This window comes from Hemiscyllium ocellatum, chromosome 16 (genome assembly GCF_020745735.1).
Source record: "Hemiscyllium ocellatum isolate sHemOce1 chromosome 16, sHemOce1.pat.X.cur, whole genome shotgun sequence".
Lineage (NCBI taxonomy): Eukaryota > Metazoa > Chordata > Chondrichthyes > Orectolobiformes > Hemiscylliidae > Hemiscyllium > Hemiscyllium ocellatum.
The window spans coordinates 33,387,667-33,400,889 of record NC_083416.1 but is presented as its reverse complement, the minus strand read 5'-3'; the positions used below and the strand labels follow the sequence as shown (position 1 = coordinate 33,400,889).

The 13,223-nt window shown below is 38.8% G+C and overlaps 1 protein-coding gene across 5 annotated transcripts in view; it reads left to right on the top strand.

The window, feature by feature from the left end:
* Nucleotides 1–13,223, top strand: part of slc26a2 (solute carrier family 26 member 2) — a 61,016-nt gene that overhangs the window by 33,481 nt on the left and 14,312 nt on the right. Inside the window, exon 1 of one of the 5 annotated variants that reach the window (XM_060837114.1) lies at nt 3,359–3,494. The exons of 2 other annotated variants lie outside the window; for them this stretch is intronic. The gene's annotated coding sequence lies outside the window, so the exon portion shown is untranslated. Of the gene's footprint in view, nt 1–3,358; nt 3,495–6,091; nt 6,170–10,094; nt 10,168–13,223 lie in introns of those variants that run through there. 2 more of the 5 variants (XM_060837115.1, XM_060837117.1) reach the window with 2 other exon arrangements.

Sequence of the window (13,223 nt, the reverse complement as noted above, 5' to 3'; positions counted from 1 at the left end):
GAACTGTTTGGGCAACAGGAGACAGCGAGTAGTAGTGGAAGGGTGTTTCTCAAAATGGAAACCTGTGGCCAGTGGTATCCCACAGGGATCCATGCTGGGACCACTGTTGTTTGTGATATACATAAATGATGTAGAGGAAGGTGTAGGTTGCATCATTAGCAAGTTTGCAGATGACACTAAGATTGGTGGAGTAGCAGATAGTGAAGGGGACTGTCAGAGAATACAGCAGAATATAGACAGAATGGAGAATTGGGCAGAGAAATGGCAGATGGAATTCAATCTGGACAAATACGAGGTGTTGCATTTTGGAAGATGCAATTCCAGAGCAAACTGTACAGTAAATGGAAAACTTTTGGGGAAAATTGATGTACAGAGAGATTTGGGTGTTCAGGTCCATTGTTCCCTGAAGGTGGCAACGCAGGTCAGTAGAGTTGTCAAGAAGGCATACTGTACGCTTTGCTTCATCGGACAGGATATTGAATACAAGAATTGGTAGGACATGTTAAAGTTGTCTAAGACTTTGGTTCGGTCACATTTGGAATACTGCGTACAATTCTGGTCACCACATTACCAAAAGAATGTGGATGCTTTGGAGAGGGTGCAGGGAAAGTTCACCAGGATGTTGCCTGGTATGGAGGGTGCCAGTTATGAAGAGAGGTTGAATAGATTAGGATTATTTTCATTAGAAAGAAGGAGGTTGAAGGGGGGACCTGACTGAGGCTGACAAAATCACGACAGGGTGGATAGCAAGAAACTTGTTCCCAGAGTGGAGGACTCAATTACTAGCGATCACAAGTTCAACGTGAGAGAGGAAAAGTTTAGGGGAGATGTACATGGAAAGTTCTTCACTCAGAGGGTGGTGGGTACCCTGGAACGTGTTGCCAGTGGAGGTGGTAGAGGCGGGAATGATAGCGTCATTTAAGATGTATCTAGACAGATACATGAATGGGGAGGGAGCAGAGGGATACAGATCCTTAGAAAATAGGCAGTAGATTTAGATAGAGGATCTGAATTGGAGCAGGCTTGGAGGGCCGAAGGGCCTGTTCCTGTGCTATAATGTTCTTTGTTCTGCTCTTTGACCATTAATTGGACAATGCTGGAAAAATCTCTGTTCAGTGTTTGCTTCTGGCACCTTGTGAGTCAGGAACCCACTTTTTACCCTGACCTTAGCATCCTAATCAAGAACATAAAATGTTTTTCATAGTCACTAATATATGCAGGATCATCCAGCAATCAATCTACAAACAAACAGTAATGAAGTGTTGATTGGTGGATTATATTAGCCAAGGTGCTTCTCCTGCTGTACTTCAAATAGTGCTGTGGAATCATTATACTCATCTGATAAGGAAAATGGAGTCTCAATTTAATGTCTCATCTAAAAGACAGCATTTCAAACAGCGACACACTGTTCACCACTAACATGCTACAATACTGGGATGAAGCAACACTCTAGTTTATAAACTCAGATCTTGAGAGAAAATGTTAATCCTATTACCTTTGATTCAATGGGGAACAGTGTTATCACTGAGCCAAGGTTGACACTTAATTACATATTATAAGTTTGTATGGTTCTTCTCCTGTCCTGCTGCTAAGACCTCTCCCCATAGTACATTGATATTAGTAGGACTTCAATAATTGAATTTGACCCTAACTGTTTTGTAATTTGTACAAAGTGACTTGATTTTCACAATGGTAGTGGCTATGAAGAGGCAGCTGATAAAAACAACCATCAGTGATTGAAGTTTGCATTCTATTGAATTCTCATTCTACATTTTATCTAACATGAAGTAAACAAGTGTTACGTTGTGCAGAATTATATAATGGAATTACTGGCAGAGACCTTGAGAAAGAAACAAATAATTTAATCTCAGTTTTGATGATTAGATCTTCACTGGAAGGCAGGAGATTTTTTCTTTCTCTCAACAGCAGCTAAACTGGAAGAAAATCAGACATGCAGCAAGTCACCAGGGATCCGGGTTCGATTCCAGCCTCATGCGACGACCTGTGTGGAGTTTGCACATTCTTCCCATGTCTGTGTGGATTTCCTCCAGGAGCTCGTTTCCTCCCACAGTACAAAGATGTGCAGGTTAGGTGGATTGGCCATGCTACATTGTGCATAGTGTCCAGGGATGTATAGACTAGATGGGTTAGCAATGGGAAATGCATGGTCATGGGGAGAGGGAAAGAGGGGCTGGGATGCTCTTCGGATGGTCAGTGTGCACTCGATAGGCAAAATGGGCTGCTTCTACACTGTAGGGATTCTATGTTTCTATGAAGTCAGACGGCATGTGTAGACAGAACAGATTTGATCCTGTTTCATGTGTGGAGCCTTAAACACAATTGAAAAGCATTTCCCACACGTGGAATTTTAACAGATTAGGAATGTGCGGAACAGAAGAACAATCAGTCACGAGTTAGGGTTTGTTGGACAGGAGAGGAGGCAAATCTTTTCACCCAGAGAGTGATAGGATCTGGAACTCCCTGCCTAAAAAGGATAATAAAGGCAGAAACCCTCAACTCATTGAAGAAGTGTCTGGATAATTGTATTAAATGCTGTAACCTGCAGGTCTACAGATCACCTGCTGGAAATTTGGATTAGGTCAAGTGATTTGTTTCTTGGCTGATACAGACACTATTGAGAAACATTCATCTGTGTCATGTTCTATAATAGTTAGATGGCCAGTTTACTGGCTAATCTTCGAAGTCAAGCATTATTCGTTGTATTTGCCAATACAATAAGATAGTTACTGTTGCAATATCATTTTGGTAATGATGAATACAACACATTTTCAAAGTGTCATTACTGACGCAGTTGAGATTTTATATTCAGAAATTTAACGCTGCTTCTAAATTTGTCAACATTGAGTGAGTAATATTTGACTGGCTGCAGATTGTAAACTCGTTTAAGCATATCGAGTTGCTATTACATTTGAGTGCACAGTGAGATGCACATAAATAGATCACATTTCTTAACCTAAATGGGTAATATATTGACAGCGATGCTGGGCAAGGGTCCTGAGATTGAAACAGGTGAGATTCAACCCGCCATTCTCTGTCGGCTACACTAACTGACGTGCATGTAAGTTTCTGGACTATTACAAAGTATGCATTGGATATTATCATGAAGGGAAATCTGAATTAGTAAAAAGTAAATCTGCAACAAAAGCAGCTATAGTTATACACGATCCACTTCTCACACTCATGTCCAGTGAGTGGGCGGAGCTCATCCTGGCCTGTCCTCATACAGGTCCGTGAGCGGCGGCACATGATCGGAGCCCTGACCAATCAGGTGGGAGCGGTGGGCGGGGCTGCAGTCGTCCCCGCCCACAACGGTGACGTTTCCCGGCGTATGGCCGGGGATGGCTGTACGTGGCCAATGACCCAGTGGGTATTTGTCGCCGGCAAGAAATATTGTTCCCGTTTGTTACATTGTTTCATTGTAACAAGTCAGTGATTACTTGTTACATTGTAATCATTGCTCAACCTGGCAGAAGGTGAGTGTGGATTTTTTTCATTGTGCAGCGAGGCGATTCCGTGAGTTGGTTTCATTGAAATTGAGCAGCACGGGATCGCGCTTTCTGTTTCCATGTTGTTAATTACTCAATAGTTTAATAGTTTCCTTAGTTAACCGTGATCAAAACCACTTCTGCACCTTTCTAAACAAATCTGCTAATAATTCCTTCTGGATGTCAGACGCTGTCCTTTTGAAAGTTAAAGATAACTTGATCAGATGCCCCAGTAATCAATACCACTGCCTGATGGTGTGACAGTAGGTTCTTTTGTGATATCGCAGGTACCTGTCAAGCAGGAAAAGTCTGTAGTATTAATGCTTTCTGCCTGAAGTTGATCTGTGACACACCTTTTCTCTTCTTTTATCTTAAAGCGAAAGTGGATTGGATATTCAGTTAATTTTGTGCGAAATTGAAACTAACCCAGGGGAATCTAAAAATTAAGATCAAAAACTGCTGTAAACATTCAGCAGGCCTGACAACATCTATGGAGTGAGAATGGTTAATTTTTCAAATCGGTGACCTTTCATCAGAGTTGGCTTTTCAGCTTGATCTGTTGGCAATTAGTTGAAACTGGGTTTGCACGTTCTGACCTTTCCCTGTCGGAAAGTTTAGTAACAGACAGAGCAGAATGAAGTTCTGCATATACTATGCAAACCTTAATGGAGTGACACAAACTTTTTCAGATAGTTAATTGCTGAAACTAATGCAGTTTTGTTGTTGCATGGCCTTTTGGTACAGAAACATCAGTGGCCCAAAAGAGACACCATGCAATCTTCCTTAGGATGGTGATTAACTTCCAGGAAGAGCTTGGATTCAGCCAAATTCTTAATGGACAAGGCAGTTAAGGCCCAACAGTTTGAACTATGTATTACAAATGTACTAACATTGGCCTGTCTTTATTTGGCTGTGGGGAGGGGGTATAGGTGACGCTGTTCAAAAATGGTCTAACTTTCTGAACTTGCTGACAACTGCTCGTGCTCAAAAAAAATAGGTTTAAATAACATGTTAGAATGGTTAGATGAGAGAGGAGGCAAATCTTTTCACCCAGAGGATGATAGGATCTGGATCTCCCTGCCTAAAAAGGGTAATAATAAAAATAATCTGTTTTTATCTGGTGCTTTTCATTACCGAGCATGTGTCCAAGCACTTTATAACCAATGAAGTACTTTTGAAGTGTGTTAACTCTTGGAATATAGGAAGCATACCAGTTAATGTGTGCACAACAAATTCCCACAATCTGATAATGACCAGATAATCTGTTTTTATTGTTGATTTGAGGGATAAATATTGGCTAGGGCACTGGGGATAAGTCCCTGCTCATCTTTTGAAATAGCACCATGGGATTATATTATGCCCACTGGAGAGGGATAACAGGGCCCTGGTTTAATGTCATATCCAAATTATGGCATCTCTGACAGTATAACAGTGCAGTACAATACAAAGTGTAGCCTTGATTTTTCTACTCTAATCTGGAGTTGAACTTGTACGCTGACTCTCGGAACTCAGTGAAAATGTTATCAGCTCAGCTGTAGTGATTCCAATAAGTTTGTTTTGCTCCATCTGTTATGTTTAACTGATATGTCTTGGTGCTAAATGTTTTTAATATTGTCATGGCAAACATGATCCGCAATGTCATATAGCGAGTCACACCTTTTATTTTTATGATATGTTAATATCCCATTACCATTTCAGTGTATATGGAAACTAAAATAAACTTTTTATCATTCTTCTTTAAAAAAACGAATCTGATCATGGCTTCATAAATTAGGCTGGATCAATATTTTCTGTTGAGGTGATGGTGGGCTTTTTCAAAATCATTGTGAGATTATTGAATAAGAATTTTATAAGCATTTGAAGCCTGTTTGTAAAAGGCAAATTGTAAGGAAATAACTTCAGTCTTCAACTTTCTTCAAGGAAGATCAGGATATTGAATTCTTACTCCAAGGTTGTTCTTTGGCAATTAGTTGCAGATCCTTGGGAATGTGCTGTGATGGTTTTTATTTCATGGGTAGGACTACTCGGCTGGAATTTGGATCAAACTCTGTGCCGCTGGCTTTAACCTAATCCACATGCTAGTTATCTTGTCAATGAGCTACCACCACTACCTCACTTCCCATCAAAGTACATAATTCCATAATATTTGTATTATTGTGGCACTTGTTTACTGTAAATATACCTTGCATAACTGTTGCTAAGTCAAAAGTGCAGTTATAATTATATCCAAATACTTTTAACTATTTGTTTAACATTGTGGAATGTTCAAAGCCCAAATGTTACATCAGGTGTTGCAATGTAATTTTTTGATTAGTTAATTGTTTCATTTGGTATGCTTGCCTTTATTGGTCAGTACATTGAGTGTAGGAGTTGGGTGTACAGAACATTGGGTAAGTCACTTTTGAAATATTGCATTGTTCCTATAGCAGAGGAATTCAATGTTGTGAAATTTGAAGAGATTCAGAAAAGATTTACAAGGATGTTACCAGGATTGGAGGGTTTCAGCAATAGGCAGAGGCTAAATAGGCTGGGGCTATTTTTCCTGGAGCGTCGGAAGCTGATGGCGGACCTTTGCAGAGGTTGATGAAATAATGAGCAGCATGGATACAGTGAATAGCCAGTCTTTTCCTGAGGCTAAGGGAGTCCAAAACTGAAGGCCATAGGTGAGACAGGAAAGATTTATAAGGGAACTAACTGCACTTTTCATACAATGAGTGGTACGTTATGGAATGAGCTGGCAGAGGAAATGGTTGAGGCCAGTATAATAACTTTTTAAAAAGGCACCTGAATGGGTATATGAATAGAAAGGGTTTAAAGGGATATGGGCCGAGTGCTGGCAAATGGGACAGTTTTGGATATCTAGTCGGCATGGATGAGTTGGACCGAGCTGTACATCTCTAAGACTCTATGACTGGACATGAATGGCACAAAAAGAAGAGATGGTGGACTTGTACAAATAATTAAGCAATACAATCATAAGATAATCTGGTGGCTCTGCCTCTGCAGAATGCATGATCCCTTTGAAACAATGTCTGTTGCCTCATGAGAAGTTGGCAGAAATTCCAAAGTAGCAACAGAATTTATTTTACTGGGGATACTGTTTGCAGATGAGATGTGGAATCAGTAATGCACTCAACAAGCACTGGTCTATTTGGATTACTTCAGTTGCTAAGTGCAGCTTGGTGAGCAGAAAATGGTCCAAGTTGTGACTGTTAAGCAATAGGTGTACCTAGCGGTTTGTCTATTGTAAATGATGTGATGGAAATAATCTGCAATGTTGAAGAGGTGGATTGAAAGCATTGGGAACGAAAGCGGGTCTAGATGTTGCTACTTAAAGAAGTTCACTAAGATGATTACAGGGTTACATTATAACAATATTTTAATTTACTTTAATCATTTTTATCTGAATCAATTTGTTGGAACAGAGATAACAATCTCTTTATTACTAATTACAGTTTCTAAAGTGTGTTGCCACCCTGTGGTGATTACAACCTACTGTTCCATTTGTATAGTATATACACCAGTGTCATGGTTTTGATAACTTCATTAAGTTAGCTGGTTTGTAATTGCATTTCTTCAGATCTTGAGCATGACTGTAGACCATGCTAGCGCATCAAAATGTAAGTAAACTTCAGTGAAACATTTCTTCCTGTAATTAGATGATAAAGTTGGCTTGATTGAACTGGTAGAATCCTGGGTTCTTAGGGGAAATTGATTTCCAATTTCCTATCAGGACTTGCTACAGAATTTACAGGAAAGGCCTTTTTCATTGCCTGATGAGCCGTTAAGCCTTAAGCCAAGACCCCAGATTGCCTTTTTTTTTCTCTTTGTTTATGCACTTAAGACAGGAATACATATCTAGGCCATCTTGAGCTTGACTAATAGAACCAACTAAAGAATTAGCCAATCAGAGTATTATATTTTGGATCATTTCGTGTTGATCATTGCTGATGTATTCACCCATGTACAATGGTGACTAGTTGTAAATTAATTTTGTGTTATTGTGAAGCATTGACTTTTCCAATATTATTCAGAAAGTAAGGCAGTCCCAGATTCTTTCCTATTAACTGTCATCTTAAATATCTGTTGCCTGCTTCCAATAATAAATGAGGATTTATCACTAAGATTAAATTCCTCATCCATGCCTTTGTCAGTATAATGGAGTTTTTGTGTAATCAATCCCTTAAGTTAAGTAGTTTTTGTTTGTGGAAAAGAAGTTTTCTTCCTGTGTTTGCTTTTTTTAGTGTCACTACATTTACAGAAGGGGTTGATTAGCGTATGGCTGATTTGCAGTATTGGTTCAATTCCTGCACCAGCTGAGGTTACTAGGAGCATTGTTCTTCTCTCAACCTCCTCTCCTTGGTGACCTTCCGGTTAAATCACCACCAGTTGTCTCTCTTTTGTGAGAGAGCGGCCCTGTGGTCTAGTAAGAGTATGGTGACTTTGACTTTGACTTTGACAAATCCATACCTATAAAAGTTAATCACAAAGAAACTGCGCACACTCTGACTTTCCAAAAAGTGGCTCCCTAAGATTTAACCACCACAGACCATGAATTTCCTTTTTTTATGTGACTATAAATTTAGTGCCACCTCTGGCATCCTGCAACAGAGATCAGTCAATTAAGTTGAAGATTTCTCACAGACTATAAAGTAGGGATTTGTTTTTTTCATGGAATGCGGATATCCTCCCTAATTGTGCAGAGGGCGATTAAGAGTCAACTACATTACAGTGATCTGAAAGCACGCTTAGGCCAGACCCAGGTCTACTGGTACAGCTCGGTTGCTCAGTGTTTGGCACTGCTGCTTCACAGTGCCAGGGATCTGGGTTTGATTCCATTCTTGGGCAACTGTCTGTGTGGAGCTTCTACATTCTCCTCGTGCTTGTGTGGGTTTCCTCCGGGTGCTCCGGTTTCCTCCCCAGTACAAAGATGTGCAGGTTAGATGGTTTTGCCATGCTAAATTACCCATAATTTGCTTCCATGCTGCAGGGATTCCATGATTCAAGTAAGGACAACTGTTTCCTTCCCAAAGAACGTTTAGTGAACAAAATGGGCCTTTACAACCATCTACAATAGTTTAATCCAGCAAAAATACCACTAGGGCATCACCTTGTTCTTCGAATTTGCAGTATAATCACTATCCAGAAAAAAGGCAAATCCAGATTAAGGTTTGCATACTGACTTAAAAATAAACTGAACAATCATAAATTTAAAATATGTAAAAATCATGTAGTTTTCAACTTAATCTTCAGAGGAATAAAACCCCATACTTGCAACATAAGCTTTTCAGGGCAAGAAAGGTTGTTTGAAGAGTTATGAATGGCCATGTTGTTTAAAAGCTCAATTGCAACTGTAAATCATTTCTCTTCATTTATACCAAAAAAAATCGAATTTGAATTTAACACAGAATCAGTGAATTAGTATTGATTTACATCTGTGAAGACAGCAATAGCGTAACATGGGGGAGAGTGTATATCTAACAGTGAGTTCCAGCTTTGTATGTTTTAAGCATGCAAAAGCATGGTAGAAATTGCAATTGGTTGAACATATCAATGGTGGCAAGTGCTGACAGTTTTGACATTTACAAATGCAAATTCCAGACCTGTAGGAAGGAATTTGTTTCTTTGCTATATATCAAAAATAGTGGCTCAGAAAATGTTACCAAAATTTACACTTAGATATATTCTAATCTTGTTGTTTTGGTATAATCAACAATAAATTCATATTGTCATATTACCACTCAATGATAAGATGTGAAAGATAAAATTAGTAAATTCATATTCTTTGAATGTATTACCTCTTACACTGAAATGTTATTTTTTAAAAAAAAGACTTACCAGTATTTTTATAAGATGTTATTAATGTGTATTGTTTCATATATAATGTCTGGATTGAAATTTGTTTCATGGTCAACCCTCAATTGCAATCATGCTTCCATAATTCTCTTCACAACTTTCCATGCAAATAATAAAATGGTTTTATCTCGACGTAAAACTGTTAAAATTAAGCAGGTCAGGTGCATTACAAGAAACTACTGTTGGTGCTGCTTATAAAATGATTAACATCTCTGAAAAGAATGACTTTGACTTTGAATTTGGCACCCAAATTTTTAGCCCTGTATGAAAGTACATTTTGGAAAGGTTCCCACATTTTCTATCAGATTACAGTTATTAGAATGTAGTAACAATGTAAAATGTTAATTTGCAGTGGATAGTGTCCAAAATTCCGTCAGCACTATTGAACGTTCCTGGCTGGAGGATTTTTGATGGGAAGATGGAACTGATGGTAAAACAGTGGGGTAGTTTTAGTCCTCTATCACCAGCCAGGAACATTTTGTGATGTGGACATGTGCCAGAGTTGCTGAGTAAATGTTTTGAATTATTACTGCTCTTTTTTTAAGCACCTTATGCATTGAGACTAAAATGGTGATATTCTTTTTCAGGAGAAATGTTGATAGACCCCTTGGCATGCTGCTTGATGTCATTTGAACTATGCCACGCGATCTTAACCATCCATCTGAGCTGCTCAAATGGACCTTTTTCTGAGTCTGATATTTTCCAGCATTCTTAGCATAGAAATTGTGTAAGGCATAAGCCTAATTCCAGGATGGGAGCTTGACCCCATTTAACATTTGATTCAGAAGAGAGTTTCAGCTACCAAGTGGGTCAAACTAATAACTTTTGCCATTTGCGTATACGAGTTGGGATGTTATGTTGAGATTATACAGGATGTTGGTGAAGCCTCTTCTGGGGTCTGTGTCCAGTTCTGGTCACCCTATTATAGGAAGGATATTGTTAAGTTGAAGAAGGTTCAGAAAAGATTTACTAGGATGTTACCAGGAATGGAGGATTTGAGTATTAAAGATAGACTGGGATTTTTTTTTCATTTGGAATGTAGAAGGTTAAGAGGTGACCTTATTGAGGTTTATAAAATCATGAGGGATATAGATAAGGTGAATGGCAGATGTATTTTCCCTGTGGTGGGTGATTTTAATATTAGGGAGCATATTTTTATGGTGAGACAAGAAAAATTTATAAAATGGAAAGGAGGGGCAAACCATGCACAGAATGGTTCATATGTAGAATGAACTTCCAAAAAAAGTGGTGCATGCAGGTACAGTTGTATCATTTAAAAGAAATTTGGATAAGTACATGAATAAGACATGTTTGGAGAGGTGTGGGCCAATCACAGGCAGGTGGGATTAGTTTTGTTTGGAATAATGGCCAACATGGACTAGTTGGACCGAAGCCATGACTGTATTCAATGGCAGCAGCTTCCACTGTAATCTGGAATTTTTCAGACTAATAACACTTTAAGTTGGAAAAGTAAGTTCTCATCTTTATCTTGCTTTTGTATTTAAACTGAACCTTCTCATGCTAGACTCCCCCACAAAGAGAAAATGTCTTCTCAGTATTTACCCCTTCATTCCCCTCAGTTTCTTGTATGCACTCGTCATTCTTCCAAACTGCAATGTGAATATACCTAACCTGCTCAACCTTTTCTTGTAAGACAACCCTATATCTCGAGAATCTGTGAAGATAGCTTTCTTTGAATTACTTCAAATGAAAATATCTTAAATTGAATAATCTCATTTCATTTCAATTCAATTCAATCAATACAAAGCAGATAGGTATGGAATATTTTATGTAATAGTTATGATTACATTCCTGATGTTAAGTTCTAATTTGATAATTAGTCAAGGACTGATTCATTGGCCAAACTGTCCGATTAACTCTTTTTGTAAAAGTGGATCGTGATTCTTCCAGCTTCTAAGGAGTGACTTTCTTTTTTTTAAGATGATAGATCAAAATTTAAAAGCTTGTGTAATGTTTTTTGGAAGTAAAGGAGCTCAGCTCAAGGCAGAGGTGGGCAATGTTTCAATGGTATAAATAGAGTAGTGTTAATATTAGATAGGACATGATTTGTTTAACAAGCAGTCCAGGGTCAAATAAAATGTCAAGAATGCAACTTACCAGGGTTCAACCTGAAGATTGTGACTGTCCCAAAAGAATCAGTGACAAAGCAGAAGAGCTTGTTACTGGAACCAAAACTAATGTTGATTTTCCAGATAATTAGCTTTAGAAAGTCCTAACTCATTCAGGAGTTGATATCAGATAGACATAGGTGTTGACTAAGGAGTCAAAAGCAGAGGTAGAGCTTGGTGTAGATGTTAAAATGGATTTGGATCTATTGTGTAGTGCACCACGTCTATTAGGAATGAAGAACTATTAATATGCTGGCTTAATTTGAATTTCGGTAAATTCAGCTGTGAAATTTGTTCTCAGATTGAAGAAAGAGAAGTTTTTTTTGTCAAATGAGGTTAAACAGTGTCACACGAAGTTAGTGTCAATATCTAAATTAACTATTGTTAAGCAGACGACTGAGATTAATCAATACATGTGATTTTAATTATGTGATTATAACTAAGCTAAATTAATCAAGAAATGTTAGTTTCCCTACTAATTCTGCACATTTAAGGAGTATAGTGTAATTGTTAGGCCAATTAGCCCTGATTAAAGTGAATGTTCTTCCTCGCCTGTTGTACCCCATGAGAATTATCCCATTGTTGCTACCCAGACGAGTGTTACGGAGGCTCAATGGTTAGATAGGATCCTTTATTTGGTGTCACAGACACCCCCAATTAAATTCTACTAAATTGCAGCTCCCTCAGGGTGAGGTGGGGTAGACCTTCTGGACTTAGAGATATCAAGTAAGCGCTCTGTTAGCAGGTGTGGGTGACTGGGTACAGGAGGATTCTGAATCGATTTAGTTTGACGTTGAAACCTCAGTCCTCTAGTTAATCTATTATTCATGGATAAGATGGAATCCATGATTGAGCAGTAGAAGAGCTCAATCTTTTTTTTTAAAAAAATTCGGTGAAAGCTTTTGAGGACAATGAGGTTAAGATGAGGGCAATTGGCTTAAGACCTCCCCGTTCACCCCGTTGATGGGAGCCCAAGGATTTAAATTTCCGGCCGTGGACTCCAGCTTTAAGCTATGGGAGAATAAAGGAATCTCTTGTTTGGGAGATGTATTCAAGGGGACATCTAAATGTCCAACTAAATAAGAAATATGAATTGCCTAATAGGGACCTGTTCTGGTACTTTTCAGATAAGGGATTATATACGGAGGAAGACCATATTGTTGGCTCACCCTTACAAGTTAGACATGGAGAAGAGTGCTCCGGTGCACAGGCACTCTTTCAGTTAGTACTTTGTACCATTTATAGAAAGGACGTGCCTTAGGAGAGAGAACATAAAACATTACAGCACAGTACAGGCCCTTCTTTGCTCGATGTTGCGCCGACCTGTCATACCAATCTGAAGCCCACCTAACTACACTATTCCATGTATGTCCATATGCTTGTCCAATGATGACTTAAATGTACTTAAGGTTGGCGAATCTATTACCATTGCAGGCAAAGCATTCCATACCCTTATGACACTGAGTAAAGATTTGGAATCAGGAACTAGGTAAGGATATTTTATTGGAGACATGGGAAGTTACGTGGGAAAATGTAAAGAAAATCTCAATATATTAACAAAGCACAGGCCATGCTTTTTTAGATTAGATTACTTACAGTGTGGAAACAGGCCCTTCGGCCCAACAAGTCCACACCGACCCGCCGAAGCGCAACCCACCCATACCCCTACATATACTCCTTACCTAACACTACGGGCAATTTAGCATGGCCAATTCACCTGACCCGCACATCT